This window comes from Hemiscyllium ocellatum, chromosome 10 (genome assembly GCF_020745735.1).
Source record: "Hemiscyllium ocellatum isolate sHemOce1 chromosome 10, sHemOce1.pat.X.cur, whole genome shotgun sequence".
Lineage (NCBI taxonomy): Eukaryota > Metazoa > Chordata > Chondrichthyes > Orectolobiformes > Hemiscylliidae > Hemiscyllium > Hemiscyllium ocellatum.
In genome coordinates, this window is record NC_083410.1 from 28,889,403 (window position 1) to 28,911,472 (window position 22,070).

The 22,070-nt window shown below is 42.1% G+C and overlaps 1 protein-coding gene across 1 annotated transcript in view; it reads right to left on the reverse strand.

The window, feature by feature from the left end:
* Nucleotides 1-14,448, reverse strand: part of LOC132819389 (stonin-1-like) — a 104,725-nt gene extending 90,277 nt beyond the window's left edge. Inside the window, exon 1 of the mRNA XM_060830873.1 lies at nucleotides 14,043-14,448. The gene's annotated coding sequence lies outside the window, so the exon portion shown is untranslated. The remainder of the gene's footprint in view (nucleotides 1-14,042) is intronic.
* Between the last annotated feature and the right edge of the window lie 7,622 nt (nucleotides 14,449-22,070).

The following is a 22,070-nucleotide window of genomic DNA, read 5'->3' on the forward strand; positions in this document are numbered from 1 at the left end:
GATTAGAATGGTGCTGGAAAAGCACAACAGGTCAGGCAGCATCTGAGGAGCAGGAAAATCGACATTTCAGGCAAAAGCCCTTCACCAGAAATAAAGGCAAGGATCCTCCGGGGGTGGAGAGATAAGTGGGAGGGGGTGGGCTAGGGAGAAGGTAGCCAAGAGTACAATTGGTGGATGGGGGTGGGGATGAAGGTGTTAGGTCAGAGAGGAGGGTGGAGCGGATAGGTGGGAAGGAAGATTGGCAGGTAGGACCAGTCACGAGGATGGTGCTGAGCTGGAAGGTTGTAGCTGGGGTAAGGTGGGGAGAAGGGAAATGAGGAAACTGATCAAGTCCACATTGATGCCCTGGGGTTGAAATGTTCCAAGGAGGAACATGAGGCATTCTTCCTCCATGTGTCAACTAGTGAGGGAGTGGCAGTGGAGGGGGCCCAGCACCGGTATATCCTCGGCAGAGTGGGAGGGGGAATTGAAATGTTGCGCCATGGGTGGTGGGGTTGATTGGTGTGGGTGTCCCAGAGATGTTCCCTAAAACACTCTGCAAGAAGGCATCCGGTTTCCCCAATGTAGAGGAGACCGCATTGGATCAACGGATAAAATAAATGGCATTAGTGGACGTGCAGGTGAAACTTTGATGGATGTGGAAAGCTCCTTTGGGGTCTTGGATGGAGGGGAGGGAGAAGGTGTGGGCGGAGGTTTTGCCATTCCTGTGGTGGCGAGGGAAGGTGCCAGGAAGGGTGGGTGGTTGTTGGGGGGTGGGGGCATGGACCTGACCAGGATTCATTCCTGATGAAGGGCTTTTGCCCAAAACGTTGATTTTCCTGCTCCTCTGATGCTGCCTGACTTGTAGTGCTTTTCCAGCACCACTCTAATCTTGACTCTGATATCCAGCATCTGCAGTCTTCACTTTCGCCAAGTATCAACCTGACTCCACCCCAGACTCAGCTCACTTTCTGCTGAAATCTTCATCCCTTACTTTTGTCCCCTCTAAATTTGATTGTGCCAAAGCACTTCCTTGCTGGCATTCTAAATTCTACTGTCCAAAAACTGGGGTCATCTAGCACATATCCTTACTCATACCAAATTTTGTTTGCCTTTCACCCTATGCTTGCTGACCTACAGTGACTTCCAATCATGCAAAGCATGAATTTTTAAAATTCTCATCCTTGTTTTTAAAGTTCACCTGACCTCACCCCTTCATATCTCCTTGGTCATCCCCAGTCCCATAACCTGTTGAGATTTCTGTATTCCTGTGATTCCAGTCTTTTGAGCATTCACAATGTTATTGCTCAAAGATCGATTGCTGAGCCTTCAGCTGTCAACCCAAACTCTGGGATTTCCTCCCTCAATCTCTATATCTCTCCATCTATTTTCTCAATTAGCATATCTATTAAAATTTCTCTGTGGCTGAGCTTTTGGTTATCAGTCATGAGATCTCATTATGTGGCTTGGGTCCAGTTATGCTCTGGAATGCTCCTGTGAGGTGCCTTGGCATAATTATTGCATTAGAGGCACTGTATAAATGCAATTCGTTGCTGTCATGACCCTTTTTTTTTCATCATTTTCAATTTTCTTCCCTCAACCCAGAAAAGGCTTTCAGATTGATCATTTGCAGAACTTACAAATTTCCATTGAGGCACAATGTAAATAGAAACATGCCTATTATTCAAAATGCATGACAAAATATTTTATAACTAGTTGGTTCAGTGTTCCAGTGCAATGTATTTTCACCTTTAGGTATGAAAATGGTTGAGATAAGGTCTGTTTTCACTGAGTTTTGTTGCCCTATCCTACAGTCATAGAGATATACAGCATGGGAACAGACCCTTTGGTCCAACTCATCCAGGCAGACAGATATCCTGACCTAATCTAGTCCCATTTGCCAGCACTTGGCCCATATCCCCCTAAACCCTTCCTATTCATATACCCATCCTGACATCTTTTAAATGTTGTAGTTGTACCAGCATCTACCACTTACTCTGGCAGCTCATTCCATACATGCACCACCCTTTGCATGAAAATGTTGCCCCTTAGGTCTTTTTTAAATCTTACCAAAGGTTGGCAGCTGTATTGAGTATGATGTTCAGACGATGATAAGTGAACTGAAACAGCTTTGGTCAAGTATGTCAGGATGCAAGGGCTGAGGCCATTACACAAACCTGAGATTGCTGGCGTGAGTAAAGGCAATATTACTCTGACACAGTAACAACTGTTCTTCTTGGGCTATATTTAAATGATTGAAGAGAATATTGGAGCCCTTCAGGGTCAATTTTATCAATGTGCATTACTGCAGGAAATGTTGCCTGCCAGCCTTGTGTGTTTTAAGAGTTCACTGAAGCATTTCCTACAACTTTCCATGAAGCATCTGTAAGTTTATACCCTTTACAATTACCTCCTACAGTCTATGCTCCACTTGATCTGTTAGTACTTAATGCAGATTCTGGATCAAAACACTTTGAACTCACAATATTGATATATCTAAATCCTGTAACTGCCACAACAAGGACTAAAAAAAAGCACCTGAACATTACCCATATGAAGTGTTTATTTGTGAAGGTTATCATTTGCTATCAGTAAAAACACTTTTAATTTTATTGCTTGAGAGAAACAGCAAACTGCCTTTTCTGGTCTTTAAAGCAATAGTTTGGTGAACAGGGAGCTGATCAGTTCACTGTCTCACCATTCTAAAACTGTTACCAAAAGAGAAAATGCTGGAAAGTCTCAGCAGGTCTGGCAGCATCTGTAAGGAGAGGAAAGAGGTGATGTTTCGAGTCTAACTGACTCGAAACATCAGCTCTTTCCTCTCCTTACAGATGCTGCCAGACCTGCTGAGATTTTCCAGCATTTTCTCTTTTGGTTTCAGATTCCAGCATCCGCAGTAGTTTGCTTTTATTCTTAAACTATTGTTGTTTCACCAGTTTGCAAGTTGTGTCCTTCCAGCCACTTAATCTGCCTTATTAAGGTCTATGTAAAAAGAATACTTGTGAGAAACTAGACCATGCAGTCTATGTATTGCTTGATAAGGATTTGGGACTTTTACAGGAAATTAAAAAGATGAACTATAAACCCTGGATTGCACAAAGAGCAGAATTTGATATTAAATATATTAACAACAACAAAAAAAAGTACACAGAACTGTTAGTGTTTCGAAGGTATAATGAGTAGATTGACCAAGTTCAAAAGATATTTTTAATTATTTGGAAGGCTAAATGGGACAATATGTACTTTTGTGGAAACATGAAGCAAGCTTAAAGATAAGGCAGCTGTGGTGCTCAGCGTTGAAAGTCTGTCATAAACATCAGATGCTGTTTCTGCAGAATCAGCTGTTTGAACCATAGCAATAGGAGACTGGACAGCTGGCTTTTGCATAAACCAGAGGGGTAAAAGCAGCCATTTCAAGACTGCTCCAGGACATAGCTTAGAAGGATATCAAGAATGTGAGTGAAGAATTAACCCATCAGTCTCCCAAAGTGGTGGAAACTTCAACCATCCTGAGCTCTGAGTTGTACTTATAAGGTTTTAAGCATATCCAGCTAACTTACGGCCCTGGAGAATAAAGAGAATTTTTAAATTACCCAATATCAAGTTAATGTACTGATCTGTGTGATGTTAACAACTCTCAGCCATGGAGGGAATGGGGTTGGGAGGGAAGGGGTGTCTTCCATTTCACTTTAGCATCTAGCATCCCACAATCGGATGGAAAGAATCAGACAGGGTCCCTCCTTTGATCAATAGCTACCAATCTGTCATGGAAAATATTTGTGTGGAAGTTCATTGATCTTGGTCTGCTGCCCCTGATCATCCAGACTCGTTTGTGAAAACTGACAATCTGAAAGGCCACTGGCATTGTGAAATCATCAGCACATGTCAATGTCTTTCAGACAGCAGAAAAGAAACAATTTCTTCAGTGCCTTGTAGATGAATCTTATCTTTTTTGACTACATCCAAGTTGTTTTGAGTTTCTTGAGGGTTTTTCAAAGTGAGATGTTTTCTGCCCTAATTTACTAAACTCACCACATTAATTACAAACCCAGCACTAACGGCATTTCTCACATCTAATTTCTGCCCCATCTTACCACATAACATTTCCAAATTAACTTAGCACTCAGTGGATATCTGCCAAAGTACCAGCATCCCCGCCATCTTTAAAAGGGTGCTACACACCCAGATGAACACTGGTAATCTGAAGCTACCCTGTTCGACACGAAGGTTTGTACATGTTATCGGAGAAAAAGAAGGTGGCATAATGATTCTTTGACAGGGATCTGGAGGCACAAATGAAGAAGTGTCCTCTTCCCAGAGGGCAACCAGAAGATACTGCACCATCAGCACTGACCCAGGTGTCAGGGCCAGCAGTGCAGAAAGAGCAATACCTTACCTGCTATGCCAGAGTACATAGTGCATTCTTCTCTCTGCTACATCACACTCACTCTCTATCTGTCACTGCTCCCTTCAAGGCTCATGCTCTGCCACTCCCACTATTGCCTATGATATCTTTCCTCACCTTCTCTCCTCCTTCACTTCCATACCATCAATCCTGCTTTGCCCTGTACGTCACCTCCTTGTTCCTCATTTGGTATATTATCTTGCCCCATTTGTTTCAACACTGACAGCTACGCAACTCACTGTAATTTTACTCAGTCACTCCCTTTTTCTCATTACAAGAGAAAACAGCCCACAAAAGGGCAGAGAGAGCTTATAGTGTTGAGAGGTGTCTGACACCCATGCCTTCACCCCTTTTAGACTCCTGACCCTTGCAGAACTACAGGACTGCTCCTGTGGAGATAGTGAGACATCCATGACCGATCAAATGAGTAAGTACCACTTTGCATGCCACCACCAGTCGCCCATTAACACCATTGTGACTTGAATGACTGACCATAATAGCTTCTCTCCCTTCTGTCTTGGATGCCCCATAATCCTTCCGAAGGATCTATGACATCTGTGAGAGATGGTTGGCTGTGGACCTTTCAGGACAAAAATACTCAGGCCTCAAGAGGAAACATCAGCAAGGCTGTCTCTTGCACCACCCACCAGCCCTGACAGACACTTTTGGGAGAAATCATCGAAGGACAGTGTGTGGGAGTACAATGTGGTGAGCACCTCACAGTGGCAATTCCACAGCTGGCTGAGGAAGAAATGACAGCCCACTCCACTGGCACTCAGCGGGGTGCTGGCATGTTGGACTAGATTGGTTGCATTGACGAGTTAGACCGAAGGATCTGTCTGTACATCTCTATGACTCTATGTCTGCACTCCCATTGTCCCAATCCTTAGACCCTAGAGCAAACCCAGGGTTACAGGTCCAGGTGCCCCATCCTCAAGGAGACAGGGCAACACTGAGAGGCACACAGGTAGTGAACACAAACCCTCTGTCTACTCAGGACACTGCAGAGGTGGCTGCCTGTTCTCCTCCAAATGGTGTAGGCTGAGGAGAATTAACGTGTGTCTGGAAAGAAAACCATCAGCATAGCTTTGGCCTGTCTAAATACAAGCACCACAGGCTCTTCCCATGAAGCATCAGGACCAACTATCTTCCCAGCAGAGCTGGCTCTCTCACCCCAGCTACAGAACCAGGGAGTGCACTGAGATTTTATGGAAGGGAGAGAGAGAGAAAAACATGCTCAGGGCACTTTGGTAGCACCGGATATGGAGTTTCTTATCAGCCGGTATCAGTTTCTGGCTACCCATGAGGCTCAATGGATGGAGAGCCCACTGCAGTAACTACAAGCAGGGGGAGCAAAGCATACACATGGCATTGGGTCCTGGTTAACATCTTAGTACTTTCTTGTTCAAATGCCTAATGTTTAGCTTCTTCTGTGCTCAAAGATCTAGTTTAGATTAGATTAGATTCCCCATAGTGTGGAAACAGGCCCTTCGGCCTAACCAGTCCACACAGACCCTCTGAAGAGCAACCCACCCAGAACCACCTCCCCTCAACCAATGCACCTAACACTATGGACAATTTAGCATGGCCAATTCACCTGACATCTTTGGTGGGAGGAAACCAGAGCACCCAGAGGAAACCCAGGGAGAATGTCTGTGTGGAGTTTGCACAGTCACCCGAAACTGGATTCAAACCTGGGACTCTAGTGCTGTGAGGCAGCAATGCTAACCACTGAGCCACCTTGTCAGAGTTGTCCAGCAGTGGCTGTGCCAAAGACATGTGACAGAGAGGGTCAATGCTGTGCAGTGGTTTAGGAGAAGGCAACCTGGGAACTGTACATTGCATGGGGCCTGTGACCAATGTTATCTCCCTTTAAAAAAACGCTATGAACAGCAAGTTCTGCAGCCCCCTAAGCTGCGAACACATGGAGCAGGTGTGAGGTTAATATAGCACACTACCACACAGCAAGATGTGCATCCCCTAAGGACTAAGGACTGTTTGGCACCAAGGCAAGTTGCCTATTTGTGTGACTGGCATCATGAGGCAAAACATGGCAGAGATGCTACAAGCCTGCTGTTAGGTGCTAAATAAGGAGTGCTAAGATAGCAACTGGCTCTCCCTGTATTGTTACCAGTCTAGTTTGTGTTGCTGCTGCAGCCTATCAATGTTGGTTGCTTGTGTGCCCTACAATGCAAGTTTGTGCTTTCAGAGTGCAATGCCAATGCATAATTGAAGTATCAGGTTAGGCATGATTGGTCAGCAAATAGCAAATGTCAATTCCTGGGAAACAGAGATGTGTTCTGATAATGCCCATTGATTATGACCAGGGCTATCCTTTGGCTACAGTCAGCTGTTGGAGTAAGTGGCGGGTTGACCAGCCACATATGCACTCTGGTTTCCATATCGAGTTCTCCCAACATCAAGTTTGATTGGTGAGTTTGGTAAGATAGGAGTCTGCATATTATTAACGTGAGTTGTGATGTTGACAAAGATGTTTAACAAAATACAAGGAGTGTCAAGTGCCTAGCAAGAATCTGGCGACATCACCTGAGAAAAATATAAAAGATGGCATGTGATGATTTTGATTTCAAGATGGCCCTCATCATAAAATTGTTGCCAATTGTGCCATACATCTTGCCATAGCCCACATCACTCAGGGCTCTGGAAGATTCTGTCTTTAGTGTACATTATATATTCTCCGCTACAGCGGAGATATGTAAGAGATAGAGAACAAATGCTGAGAAGCATTTGTTTTGGTGGACCACAGGGTAGTTTACTTTTTATCATGGGCCGCAATATATGCACATTTAAATTATTTCTCCTTTTGAATTATAAACAAAATTCTCACTTGTTTGTTTAAAATGTTTTTGGAAGAGCCTTATTCAGTTTAGTCTCAAGGTGAAGTGTAATATATCTGGAGTCAGAGCACAATAGGATGCTACCATTGAAACATCAATGATTGGTGCAAACTGAAGAGAAGCATAGTTTGGCAAAAGAGAAGTAGGGAAGAGTGAGGCAGATAGAAAAGCAAACCCAGGTAGACAAATATAGGCTTGTAAAACAGTGAGGAAATAGCAATTAGAAAAACAAGCAAACAAATAGAGAACAAAGCAAGAGATTAAGCAATGAGAGTAACCGCAACAAGGGAGCCAAAGACAAATGGAACAAGTACTGAGTTGAACTTTGGGCATTTTTATTACAACCTTATGATTGTATTTTGATTTCCATAAGGTTAGGTTTTATATATGAGTGAAGAAGGGCTGATGCCCGAAAATTCCGGAAGAAGTGCTTATGCCCGAAACGTCGATTCTCCTGCTCCTTGGATGCTGCCTGACCTGCTGCGCTTTTCCAGCAACACATTTTTCAGCTCTGATCTCCAGCATCTGCAGTCCTCACTTTCTCCTAGTTTATATATGAGTGTCCAGAGAGGGGCTGCAAATATGCAAAGATAGCAGCTGCCCATGATTCTTTTTCAATTCAGCCGCTATAAATGAGCTGTTTTTGCTTTTTGTTTTATATTTCCAGCATCTGCAGATTTCTGTTTCTTAGCCATAACTAACTGGCTGAGTCTCCACAATTTTTATAATAAAACCAGTTATGTACCAAAACAGATTGTCACAAATGAAATCACTTCTACCATTAAAGCTAAACAACATTAACTATAAACAGATTCAAAACTGCTTCCAAATACTGTTCTATTATTTTGGTCTCAGGTGTACATGAACTATGGAGGTTTACACATCACCATCTTTCCTTAAAATATCAATTTTTTCAAGGTCAATACAGAAAATGAGAGAAAATACTTTGCAGGTTAGGCACTCAGTGTAGAAACAGATGCAGGTTCATGACATTTCATCAGGACTGGGGAAAGCAGGACAAGGACAAAAGAAAGACCTGTGATAGGTTGGAAGATAGGAGAGATTGAATGACAGAAATATCAGTCCTCTAGGGCAAAGGGATTGGTGATGGAGCAAGAAACAAAAGAGCTACTGAGAGAGAATAAGCCACTGTCTAAAAAAAATTAAAAAGCAAAGAAATGGAAACAAAATGGATCAAGAGTTTACAGTCTTAAATTGTTGAATTCAGTGTTGAATCCAGAAGGCAGTCAGGTCCTAATCAAAATTTGAGGTGCTGTTCTTAAGCCTACGTTGAACTTCATTGGAACAGTGCAGTAGATTGAGGACAGAGGTGACAAAGTGAGAGCAAGGGTCATACATGAGAACAGAATGGAGATGTTCCACAAAGAGGTCACCTTAATTTGCATTCTGGCTCCCTTAGGTAGGGGACATCACATGGCAAGCAGCGAAGATCGTAGACTAGATTGAAAGATGTGCGTGTAAATTGCTGTTTCCCCTGGAAGGAGTGTCGTGTCTTTGGAAGGTGAAGATAGTGGAAATAAAAGGGCAATTGTTACATCCCCTGCATTTGCACTGAAGAGATGTTGGAGGATGCGAATATGGTGTGGATGATGACTGAGGAGCGGGCCAGGATATCAGGCATGAAATGACCCTTCTGGAGTGATAAAAGGGAATGGGAAGATATATTTGGAGGTGGCCAGAATGGTGGGAAATTGTTGAATATAGAGGCAGTTATGGTCAAAAATGAGGAGAGGGGAAGCTCCATTATGGTTCTGGGAAGGGTTGGGAACACAAGTTCAGGAAATGAGGACAGTCAAGGCTCTTGGCAATCATGATGGAGTCGAAGATAGAACTCCTTGGTTGAGGAAACCAGAAGATGGCTCAGAGATACTGTTTTAGAGGGTTGCATCATAAGAACAGCAGTGATGGAGGCAGAAGAAGCACTGAGTGAGAAAGTATAGTTGAAATGGCTAGGAGAGTCAGGTAATTAATAATGAATTGAGTGGCAATCTCATCACTGGAAGTGGAGAAGGAGAAGTTGAGGGAGGGAATTGTCAGAGATAAACTATGTGAAGATGGGACAAAGGTGGAGGAATTTAGAAGCAATGGTGATGAAGTCTTTTCATTCAGGACAATAACAGGATATGACACCATTCTGGCACCAATGTACTGGAAAAAAAAGAGTTGAATAAGATGCACAAGAAATATGTGTCGTATGCAGAAAAAGGTATGCATATCTTCAACCTGTACAAGTACCCATAATAACAACTTGTATTTGGAGGAAATGAGTGGTGTTGAAGAAATTGTTGTTCAGAATGAAGAAAAGCTAAGTCAAGTGGAGGATGGGAGTGTTTGAACCTCATTCAAGGAAGAAGCAGAGATTCCTGAGACCATCCTAGTGTAGGTTGGAGGTCCAGAGAGATTGGACATCCATGTTGAAGAGGAGACAGGGCTATGAAATTGGGAATTTTTAAAGTGACAAAGGGCATCAGAGATGCCACAGCTATACGAGAAAGAGTCTGCACAAGGGCTAATAAAAAGTAGTCATTAGACAATAGGCGCAGGAGTAGGCCATTCTACCCTTCGAGACAGCACCACTATTCATTATGATCATGGCTGATCATCCTCAATCAGTATCCTGTTCCTGCCTTATCCCCATAACCCTTGATTCTACTATCCTTAAGAGCTCTATCCAACTCTTTCTTGAAAGTATCCAGGGACTAAGCCTCCACAGCCTTCTGGGGCAGAGCATTCCATACACCCACCACTGTCTGGGTGAAATAGTTTCTCCTCAACTCTGTTCGAAGTGGCATACCCCTTATTTTTAAACTGTGTCCTCTGGTTCAGGACTCACCCATCAGAGGAAACATGCTTTCTGCCTCCAGAGTGTCCTATCCTTTAATAATAGAAAGTGTCAAGTTAGAAAGAAATCAGTTCATTGGGTCAGGAACAAACTAAGCAATAGGTCAACGGGGAAGTACTGTTTCTGGATCTTGGGAAGGAAGTAGAAGTATGCTGTTTGAGATTGGGGAACCATGACATGAGAAACTGTAGAGGGAAGATCATCAGAGTCAAGGTGGTGGCAAACACTGAAGAGGTGAAAGAGTTCACTAAGAAGGGGATGGAGTCCTGCCTAAAGGAGAGTACAAAGTTATGCTCAAAATTCATGAAGGTGAGGGCATAAGGGCTTAAAGGAAAGAAGTGGAGTTTTTTGCTGAGGACTCATGGTTCATCGTCAGAAAAGGGAAAGTTGGAGAATGTCATGAATGTTTGCAAGAGGCAAGATTAGCAGTAGAGTCAAAAGGAAGAATGGGCAGGAGGAGCAACTCGACCCATTAATTGTTGGAATTTGAAGTCCCTCTGTAATGAAGGGGAAAAGTTTTTTCTTAAAGTGAAACAAAGGGTGAAATGAAACTGGGAACCTGGGGACCTCTAAGATAGAGTGAGTTGGTGTTTCTGAATCGAAGAGTGTACATGTGGCAGCACATGGCATGGAGTAATGGATCTTAAGATACAGACAGAGTAACTGTCCAAGGAATGTTGAATGTCTGGGAAATGCCTATAATTATGGCTGGATCCATAACACGAAGGGCAGAATTTCAGTTGAAATTATATGGAAGACGTTAGAGACGAATACAATTATCAAGGAAGAAAATGTGAATGTGAAAGCAGATTTTCATGGATACTTGAGCAAAGACTAGGAAGGAATCTCTTTCAGCATGTAGTTGTGACTTATCTTCAGGTATCCTTATTCCTGATGAAGGGCTTATGCTCGAAACGTCGAATTCTCTATTCCTGAGATGCTGCCTAACCTGCTGTGCTTTGACCAGCAACACATTTGCAGCTGTGATCTCCAGCATCTGCAGACCTCATTTTTTACTATCTTATATAAAGGCAGGAATGATTCTATATCTTCCCAGCGGAAGGTATCACAACTAAGCCTGAAATAAAACAGAAAATGCCAGAATACTCTGGAAGTCAGGTAGCATATGTGGCGGGAGAAAGAAGTCAGCAAAGAGTAATACTCAGAATTCTGTGGAAAGTCATCAACCTGAAACTATTTTTCTCTACTGGCTGAGTATTCCAGCATTTTCTATTTTGATGTCTGGTTTCCAGTATTTGCTGGATTTCACTTTTGTACAACCAAACCTCACCCAACATGCAATTTCCATCAAAAACTACTACCAAAGAACAAAATGAACAGAGAAAATTACAGCACTGGAACAGGCCCTTCAGCCCTCCAAGCCTGCGCCAATCCAGATCCTCTATCTGAGCTTGTCGCCTATTTTCTAAGGACCTGTATCCCTCTGCTCCCTGTCCATGTATCTGTCTAGATACATTATAAATGACACTATCATGCCCGTCTCTACCACCTCCACTGGCAATGTGTTCCAGGCATCCACCATCCTCTGCCTAAAGTACTTTCCACACGTATTTCCCGTAAACATTTTCCCTTTCACCTTGAACTCGTGACCCCTAGTAATTGAGTCTGCCACTCTAGAAAAAGCTTCTTGCTATCCACCCTGTCTATACCTCTCATGATTCTGTCGACCTCAATCAAGACCCCCTCAACCTCCATATTTTGAATGAAAATAATCCTAATCTACTCAACCTCTCTTCATAGTTTGCGCCCTCCATATCAGGCAACATCCTGGTGTACCCCCTCTTCACCTTCGCCAAAGCACCCACATCCTTTTGGTAATGTGGTGACCAGAACTGTACGCAGTGTTCCAAATGTGGCTAAACCAAAGTCCAAAACAACTGTAACATGACCTGCCAACTCTTGTACTCAGTACCCTGTCCGATGAGGGAAAACATGCTGTATGCCTTCTTGATCACTCTATTGTCACCTCTGTTGTCACCTTCAGGATACAATGGACTTGAACACCCAGATCTCTCTGTACATCAATTTAGCTCAGGGCTTTTCCATTTACCATATAGTTTGCTATTGAATTGGATCTTCCAAAATGTATCACCTCACATTTGCTATTTCTCTGCCCAACTTTCCAATCTATCTATCGTCTGCTGCACTCTCTGACAGTCCCCTTCAATCTGCTACTCCACCAATCTTAGTGTCATTTGCAAACTTGCTAATCAGACCACCTATAACTTCCTCCAGATCATTTATGCATATTACAAAACAACAGTGGTTCCAACATGGATCCCTGTGGAACACCACTGGTCACAGTTCTCCATTTTGAGAAACTCCTTTCCACTCCTACTCTCTGTCTCCTGTTGCCCAGCCAGTTCTCTATCCATCTAGCCAGTACACCCTGGACCCCATGCAACTTCACTTTCTCCACCAGCCTACCATGGGGAACCTTATGAAATGCCTTAATGAAGTCCACGTATATGACATCTACAGCCCTTCCCCATCCTAGACACAGATCCTGGGGATGAAGGACATTGGAGCGGGGCAGGCAGTTTGAATAGGTATACTGCAATGAAATAATCTGTTTCAGCTCAAAGCAGTGAGCTCATCATACACAAGGGATATTTTCGAGGTTCGCGTTAACATTCTTACCCACTCCAAACTTCTTATTACGCTTGTCTCTGCTGTAATTGTCAGCTCCAACAGCATTGCAGACAGTTGTGTTTAAGATAATTACAGGCTGAATCCAGACATAACACGTTGCAGAGCCATCCATGACTAGCTCCACTGTCACATCAACAAGAATGTTTTTTATTCACCCCATCTATCAAACCAACACTGTTTCCTCACTATTCTCAAGCCTTTTGTCATTGGGAGCACCAGGCAGACATGCATGGTGCAAACCTCATTGTTATTCAAATTACAGACATGTGTGATAACAGAGTCAATGATGGGACCGGAAATGCCAGCTTTTTTTTATCAGAGCAAAGTGCAATCCTCTTGTTGACTACAGGCCCGTGCTTGTACCTCCTCCCCCAGTCAATTTCATTGGTTCCTGCAAAGAGAGAAGCCAAAAATATCCTCACGAGAATATGAGTTTGCAAATTAAGTTTTACTGCAGCAAGAATGCTCATTGGAAACAACTTCTACACAGATGGCCAGCTATTTAATACTTTTTTAGCCAAACTTTTCTTGGAATTTTGATCCTGCATGAAAGGTGGTGGGGCTGAATGTTAATATGTTGTGAGCAAAGGACATGATATTAATGAGTGCTACCACTTGACTGTTATCAACTCCTGATGTAAGGAAACAAAACGAGAACGTTCTTGGCGGCTCTTCGGGTTAAACACGGAATGTAACGGAATGGTCCATTGCAGCAAATCCCGGGTCTGACCAAGAAACTCCCAACTATTACTAGCGGGTCCCATGGTCCTAGCCCACAGAGAGCAGAGAAAGCGGCCACTGTTACAGCTTCAGGTCTTTAGTCGCTTTGAAAGTGTGCAATAAGGACAAGATTAATGCTGGCTACGATGCATTTCACAGTCGAATAGCCTGCTAACACTCAGTGCCTATTGAACAGACGATTGGTTCATCGAGAGAGGTTCGAAGGGATCTGCTGATCAGAGTGAACCCTGGTTTAGAAAAATCACCTCGGCGAAAGAGCATAGGAGATTGGAGGGGTGGGGGTGGTTGGCGGCGTTAATGACTGAATGCTCGCACTCAGATGCTAATCTGCATGGTCCAAACCTCCGATTTTCAACATTTCAGATTTATTTTCTAATCTCTCACAGCCTTACAGAAACTCGTACAGTTAACCCAAGTATAACGTGACTGATCCTGGTGCAGTTCCTCAACTCCGTGAAGTTTTCTTTGAGAAAATATAAACACACGCAAACAAAAACATATGGCATATAACAGCCGTACTTACGATCAAATGTCAAGTCTCCAATATCACTCGGGCCCCAGCAGCTTCTGTCCATATACATTTGTACTAATCATCCAAAAAGTTTCTAAAGCGCGGTCGCTTCTCCAGTTTTTGTTCCTCAATGAAACGCCGCGGCTCACAGAGAGGGAGAGAAGACTAAACCCTGGAATTTCTCAAAATGGCACAGAGCTGCTGTCGAACCCAGTTAAAAGCTGAACTGCAGACAAGCGGGTCAATGCATTGCTGGAAGCTGGAGAGAGCAGTGAGGGAGAGGACATATTACAGCCTTCCCACCATCTGACGTGCTTCCAACCCAGCCTCTGAAAAGACAGATATTTGAAAACATTTAATGGCGGTCGCATTTATCTCCCTGCAGGCGGAATGTCAAACATTTCATTAACTCGAATTTGTCCATTCCTGTTCACTCTAATGGCAACATGCTGCGTATATGTAGGCACACACACACATTGCTTAATGGAAAACATCTTACGGTTATATAGTTCAGATAAGATTCACATTAACCACTCACAACTTTGCAAGAGACAGTGTCTGACTGCCTAATACATTGCATCTAAGAGAAAGATACCCTTATTTCTCAACAAACAAAGCCAATACAGTAGATTGGGGTGGGGATGGTATCATTTGCTGAAAGGGTTCGTTTCTGTCAGAAATTTGAGAATATCTGCTAGTTTTTTTAAAAGCGACAAACACGGGTAGATTATGGTAAGCGAGCAGACTCCAAGCAAAAGTCATGTTAAATCTCCAGAGACACCAGGTCATGTGCAGAGTGATTAATGAAATCTGTATATAACATTGGTTTGGAGCTAGTCCAGTTCTGGAATAGAGCGAGCATCAGAACAAAGCCTTTCCTTAAGTAAAGCTAGCTGACAGATTCCTGAAGAAGGGCTTATGCCCGAAACGTTGAATTTCCTGTTCCTTGGATGCTGCCTGACCTGCTGCTCTTTTCCAACAACACATTTTCAGCTCTGATCTCCAGCATCTGCAGACCTCACTTTCTCCTAGCTGACAGATTCACCAACCTAGAGAGTAATGAACGTATATTTCAAAGCACGTTGCCCCCTCTTAAAATGCGACTCAAAATCCAAACACTTTAAAAGACTTGAAATGGTTTTATCAATAGAATGATTCACGGAATTGGTCTTGTATCTCTCTGGACAGTACAGAGATATTTTAAAATCCATTTGATTCACATCTTCCTAATTTACCTTAATTCTTTCTCTCTGGTTTTAGCTTTGATGGTGGCTTATGTTATAGTCAGCCTTTCAATCAGGCTTCCATTTCAGCAAAATAAGTCAAATGGAAATTGTTCTAGAAACACTGATCAAGGAACAGCGGAATAACATTTATACCAAGTGGAGGTTTCTTCAACTGATAAAAAGAGAGTAAAGAATCAATATGTAGACCTGTGTAAACTGGTTCTTTGAAACAGTTAGTCCCATTCTCTTACTCTGTACCCAAAGTGCTGCAATTCCCTTTGAAGATTGTTATATATTTAACAAAAGTGTAATGGGGAAAATTACAGAACATTATACTACAACGGTAGGATTCACAAAAACATCATCACGAAGATAAAGCAAATGAAAGCACATGGGGTGTTGGCCTTTATTACAAAGAAGGTGGAGTATAGCAGTAGGGAGTCTTATTACAAATGTACATATGTATGTGTGGATCCCCGAGGAAATGTTGAGCCGGTTGAGCCAATACTCATTGAGGTTAAGGAGAATAAGAGGTGACCTTATTGAAACATAAGATTCTGGAGGGGATGGAGGAGTTGACAGGATAAATGCTGAAAGGATGATCTTTCACATGGGAATATACAACTAGAGGGCACAGTTTCAAAATAAAATACAGGTAATCTTTCACATGGGAATATACAACTAGAGGGCACAGTTTCAAAATAAAATACAGGTAAGGATGAATTTCTGTTCTTAGAGGGTCATTTATATTTGTATTTCCCTTCTTTAGTGAGGAGAAGAGGCTGGGTCATTGTATATATTCATGGGTCAGATAGACAGATTGTTTATTGACAAGAGAGTCAAGAGTTATGAGGACCAGGCAGGAAATTAAACAAAAGTGATAACAAGCTAATCAACATCACCATCACTAGGTTCGCATCACAGTATAATTAAAACATTTACTCACCCTGAAAATTTCACAATTGTTCCTACCACCCTTTATAAATACATGTTCTTAGACACCAAGATAATAACTTAAACAAAAAATAACAAAGTTAAAAATCACACAACACCAGGTTATAGTCCGACAGGTTTAATTGGAAGCACACTAGTTTTCAGAGTGTCGCTCCTTCATCAGGTGGCTGTGGAGGACACAATTGTTAGGCACAGAATTTATAGCAAAAATTTACAGTGTGATGTAACAAATTATACATTGAAAAATACCTTGATTGTCTGTTGAGCCTTTCATCTGTTTGAATACCATGATAGTTTCACTTCTTTCATGTGTAAATAACAAAACTTTTTCTTCAGGTTAACTGTAACAATTGGTGTTAGCTAGACAATATGTTTGACAGTATTAGCCCCCTGTGTTCTCTGTCTATGTCATGATGTTTAGATTGATTCTAATCTAAAAAGTGAGACAACCAGTTAACCTGGGAAAAAAGTTTTGTCATTTACACATGAAAGAAGTGAAACTATCATGGTATTTGAATAGATGAAAGACTCAACAGACAATCAAGGTATTTTTCAATGTATAATTTCAGTCACATCACACTGTACATTTTTGCTATAAATTCTGTGCCTTGTAATTGTGTCCTCCACAACAACCTGATGAAGGAGCGGCGCTCCGAACACTAGTGTGCTTCCAATTAAACCTGTTGGACTATAACCTGGTGTTGTGTGATTTTTAACTTTGTACACCCCAGTCCAACACTGGCATCTCCAAATCAAAAAATAACAATGTATTAATAAGAACATAACTTCAGTAGAACACAGATAAAATCAAAGGCAATCTAGTTAATATCTATGTTCTAAACTCAATATTCTTTGATCATAATTCATCACTTATACACCGGCAGACAGACAGACCAATTAACAGATAAACTGAAAAGGAAAATAAAAGAAACAGACAAAGGCAGCACACGGTCTGTGCAGGAGGGAGAGAGAGAGAGAGAGAGAAAGAAACCCACACTGCTAACAGCAATGAAACTGCACAGTTACTACCTTTGCTGTTGAATTACTGTATTGATGGACTTTGGAGAGCGCCTGAGAAAATTAACAAACAGTGAAATTCACAATTGACCTTGGAAGAACCTGTTTGGAAGAGATCACAGAACAGAGACAGATAAGTGGATAGTTTTAAGTGTGGCCTTGCTGTAAGTCTGCAGTACTGAGTAGAGTAGATTCTTTCTTGATTATATGTTTTATTAAGATATGTCTCTTGATTAAACTTAAAAATATAAGACATAAGTATTAAGTAAACCTGGAGTAGTATTTTGACGATGCTATTTTCTGGGTCTGCAGACTGGAAGAAGCAAAAATGGCCCTTAGTAGATATGTTCTTCTTGTCAGATGTGGGAGTTTAGGGAGAGCTTACTGAAGATTATATCTGCAATAAATGCTGTTGGTTGCGAATCCTGTCAGATCAAATAGATCAGTTGGAGTGACAGTTAGAGGCAGTGAGGAATTTAGAGCAAGGGGGTGTGATGGATGGCAGTGCTAGGAGGGGAGAAAAGTCACAGATACAGTCACATAGATGGGTTAACTCCAGGAAAGATAAGAGAGGTAAGCAGGTAGTGCATGAGTCGTCTGTGGCTAGTCCCATTTCAAACAAGTATGTTGTTTTGGAAAATGTAGGGGGTGATGGATTCTCAGGGGAATGTAGCATGAATAGCCAAGTTTGTGGTATTGAGACTGGCTCTAATGCAATGAGGGGTACGTCGGGTTCCAAGAGATTGATTGTGTTAGGGAACTCTCTAGTCTAAGGCACAGACAAACGTTTCTGTGGCCAGCAGCGAAAAATCAGAATGGTGTGTTCCCTCCCTTATGCCAGGATCAAGGATACCTCAGAGAGGGCGCAGAGTGATCTCAAGGGGGTGAGGTCATTATACACATTGGAACCAATGACATTGGAAGAGAAAAGGTTGAGATTCTGAAGGTAGAATATAGAGAGTTAGACAGGAATTTTAAAAGGAGACCCTCAAGAGTAGTAATATCTGGATTACGGCCAGTGCTACAAGCTAGTGTGAGCCGGAATAGGAGGATAGAGCAGATGAGTACATGGCTGAGGAGCTGGTGTATGGAGAAGAATTCACATTTTTGGATCATTGGAAGCTCTTTTGGGGGAGAAATGATCTGTACAAGAAGGACGGATTGCACCTGAATTGGAAAGGGATTAATACACTGGCAGGGAGATTTGCCAGTGGAAGGATCTAAACTAGTAAGGTGGGGTAGGGTGGGTGGTGCAGAGGACCCAGGGAGTTAGTGAGGAAAGAGATCAATCTGAGACTGGTACAGTTGCAAAAAGAAGTGAGTCAAACAGTCAGGGCAGGCAGGGACAAAGCAGAGAACAAGTTAGGACAGATAATTTAAACTGCATTTATTTCATTGCAAGAGGGAAGGCAGATGAACTCAGGACATGGTTAGGAACTTGGGACTGGGATATCATAGCAATTCCAGAAATATGGCTCAGGGATGGACAGAAGTGGCAGCTTAATGTTCAAGGGTACAAATGCTACAGGAAGGATAGAAAAGGAGGCAAAAGAGGAGGAGGAGTGGCATTTTTGATAAGAAAAAGCATTACAGCTGTGCTGAGGGAGGATATTCCTGGAAAAATATCCAGGGAAGTTATTTGGGTGGAACTGAGAAATAAGAAAGGATGATCACCTTATTGGGATTGTATTATAGACCCCCTAGTAGCCAGAGGGAAATTGAGAAACAAATTTGTAAGGCGATCTCAGTAAGAATAATAAGGTGGTTCTGGTAGGGGATTTTAACTTTCCAAACAGACTGGGAATACCATAGTGTTAAGGGTTTAGATGGTGACGAATTTGTTAAGCATGTACAAGAAAATTTTCTGATTCAATATGTGGATGTACCTACTAGAAAAGGTGCAAAACCTGACCTACTCTTGGGAAATAAGGAGGGCAGGTGACTAAGGTGTCAGTGAGGGAGCATTTTGGGGCCAGCGACCATAATTCTATTAGATTTAAAATAGCAATGGGAAAGGATAGATCAGATCTAAAAGTTGAAGTTCTGAATTGAAGGAAGACTAATTTTGATGGTGTTAGGCAAGAACTTTCGAAAGCTGATTGGAGGCAGATGTCCGCAGGTAAAGGTACGGCTGGAAAATGGGAAGCCTTCAGAAATGAGATAACAAGAATCCAGAGAAAGTATATCCCTGTTAAGGTGAAAGGAAAAGTAGAGACAATGCTGGATGACTAAAGAAATTGAGGGTTTAATTGATAAAAAGAAGGAAGCATATGTCAGGTATGGACAGGGTAAATTGAGTGAATCCTTACAGTATAAAGGCAGCAGGAATATACTTAAGAGGGAAATCAGGAGGGCAAAAAGGGACAATTAGATAGCTTTGGCAAATAGAATTAAGGAGAATCCAAAGGGTTTTTACAAATACTTTAAGGACAAAGGGTAACTAGGGAGAGAATAGGGCCCCTCAAAAATCAGCAAGGCAGTCTTTGGAGTTGCAGGAGATGGGGGAGATACTAAACGAGTATTTTGCATCAGTGTTTACTGTGGAAAAGGACATGGAAGATATAGAATGTAGAGAAATAGATGGTGACATCTTGAAAAGTATCCATATTACAGAAGAGGAGGTGCTGGATGTTTTGAAATGCATAAAAGTGGATAAATCCCCAAGACCTGATCAGCTGCACCCTAGAAGTCTGTGGGAAGCTAGGAAAGTGATTGCTAGGCCTCTTGCTGAGATATTTGTATTATTGATAGTTACGGGTGAGGTATCAGAAGCTTGGAGGTTGGCTAATGTGGTGCCATTATTTAAGAAAGCTGGTAAGGACAAACCAGAAAACTATAGACTGGTGAGCCTGACGTTGGTGGTGGGCAAGTTGTTGGAGGGAATCCTGAGAGATAGGATGTACAGATATTTAGAAAGTCAAGGGTTTTATGCATGGGAAATCATGTCTTACAAACTTGATGAGTTATTTGATGAAGTAACAAAGAAGATTGATGAGGGTAGAGTAGTAGATGTGATCGATATGGACTTCAGTAAGGCGTTCGACAAGGTTCCCCATGGGAGATTGATGAGCAAGGTTAGATTTCATGGAGTACAGGGAGAACTAGCCATTTGGATACAGAACTGGCTCAAAGGTAGAAGACAGAGGGTGGTGGAGGGTTGTTTTTCAGACTGGAGGCCTGAATCTGTTCCCTAGCCACTGACTCTAACTTTCTCCTGTCAACAGTATGAAACAAACAGCCTGTTCACAACGTCTTGAGCATTCCCGGTTTGATCCTTTATGCCTTCACTTATCCAAGCTGTAAACCCTGAAATTCTCTCCCTTCATCTCTCTATCATGGTTTCAGCCTTTAAGGTATTCTTTAAAATCTATTTCTTTGACCAGATGTTGGATCACCTGACCTGATATCGCAACATGTGGCTCAGTGTCAGATTTCATTTTACAAAGTTCCTGGGAGCACATTACATATTTTAGTCTGTTCAAGATATCATATAAAAATATATGTTGTTCTTGTATAAATATATATGTTCTTTGTTGGTCATTTGTTCATAGTAATTTAGCTAATTGTATCCTTCATAAAACTAGCTAACTCTGTGTTCCTGATTGGACTATGGAAAACTACTCTCCCCTCCCTTTGCAACAATGAAAGCAGCAATTTCTATTAGACAGTTAAAAATCACACAACACCAGGATTATAATCCAAAAGATTTATTTGGAAGCACTAGCTTTCGGAGCGCTTTTCCTTCATCAGGTGAACCATCTGATGAAAGAGCTACACTCCAAAAGCTAGTACTGTACTTCCAAATAAACTTGTTGGACTAAAACCTGGTGTTGTGTGATTATTAACTTTGTGCACCTCAATCCAATGCCAGCACCTCCAAATCTGTATTAAACAGTACTTGTAATGTTATAAGGATGTTTGTGTAATCAAACTGAAAATTTAACTCCTGTTTACAAAAGGAGGTGTTAAAGCAGATGAACAAAAGTTTGGTGAAAGAAATTGATTTCAAGGAGCACTTTAAGAGGAAAGGAAGATAAAGATGTGGAAAGATTTAGGGAGGTAATTCCAGAGTTTACAACTATAACACGTACAGGCATTCCTACCTTTGATGGAGGTGTTAAAATTAGGGAGACACAAGAGGTCAGATTGGCAGAGTGCAAATGTCTCAGAGAGTTGTAGGGCTGCAAGAAATTATAGAATTAGGGCGAGGTGAAATCGTGAAAGATTTTGAAATCTGGGATAGGAATTGTAAAATCAAGGTATTATTTAACTAGGATCCAATCTGGATCCGCCAGCATGAGTGTTGGGCGAACAGAACTTGGTGAGAATAAGAACATGGGCAATGAACCTTCGGATGGCCTCAAGTTTATGGACGGTAGAACATGAGAGGCTGTTCTAAAGAATATTGGAATGGTCAAGGCCAGAGGTGACAAGGACTGTACTGAGGGTTTCAGCAGCAGATGATTTAAAGCAGGAGTGGAGTTGAGTAACGTAATTAAGGTAGAAGTAGTCAGTTCGAGTGATGGCCTGGAAAAGTATTTGGAAACTCTTCTTGGGATCAAATTCAGTTCAGTCTCAGTCCCCAGATTCTGAACCAACTTTCTGCTCCAGTCTAGTACCTAATGTCTCCCATTTTTTCCCAATCCTAGCCCAGTAATCCACATGCTTCCAGATCAGATCTCAACTTCCCTCCCAGCCCCAACTTCAGTTTTGAACTTTAAAATAAACCTGAAAAATCGTTCAGTTGCCGCCTGACAGATGTGGAACAGGCATCATTCATTTCTGAGGAAGGGGCACCGGAACCAAAATGTTAATTCCAATTTCTCTTCACAGATGCTGCTAG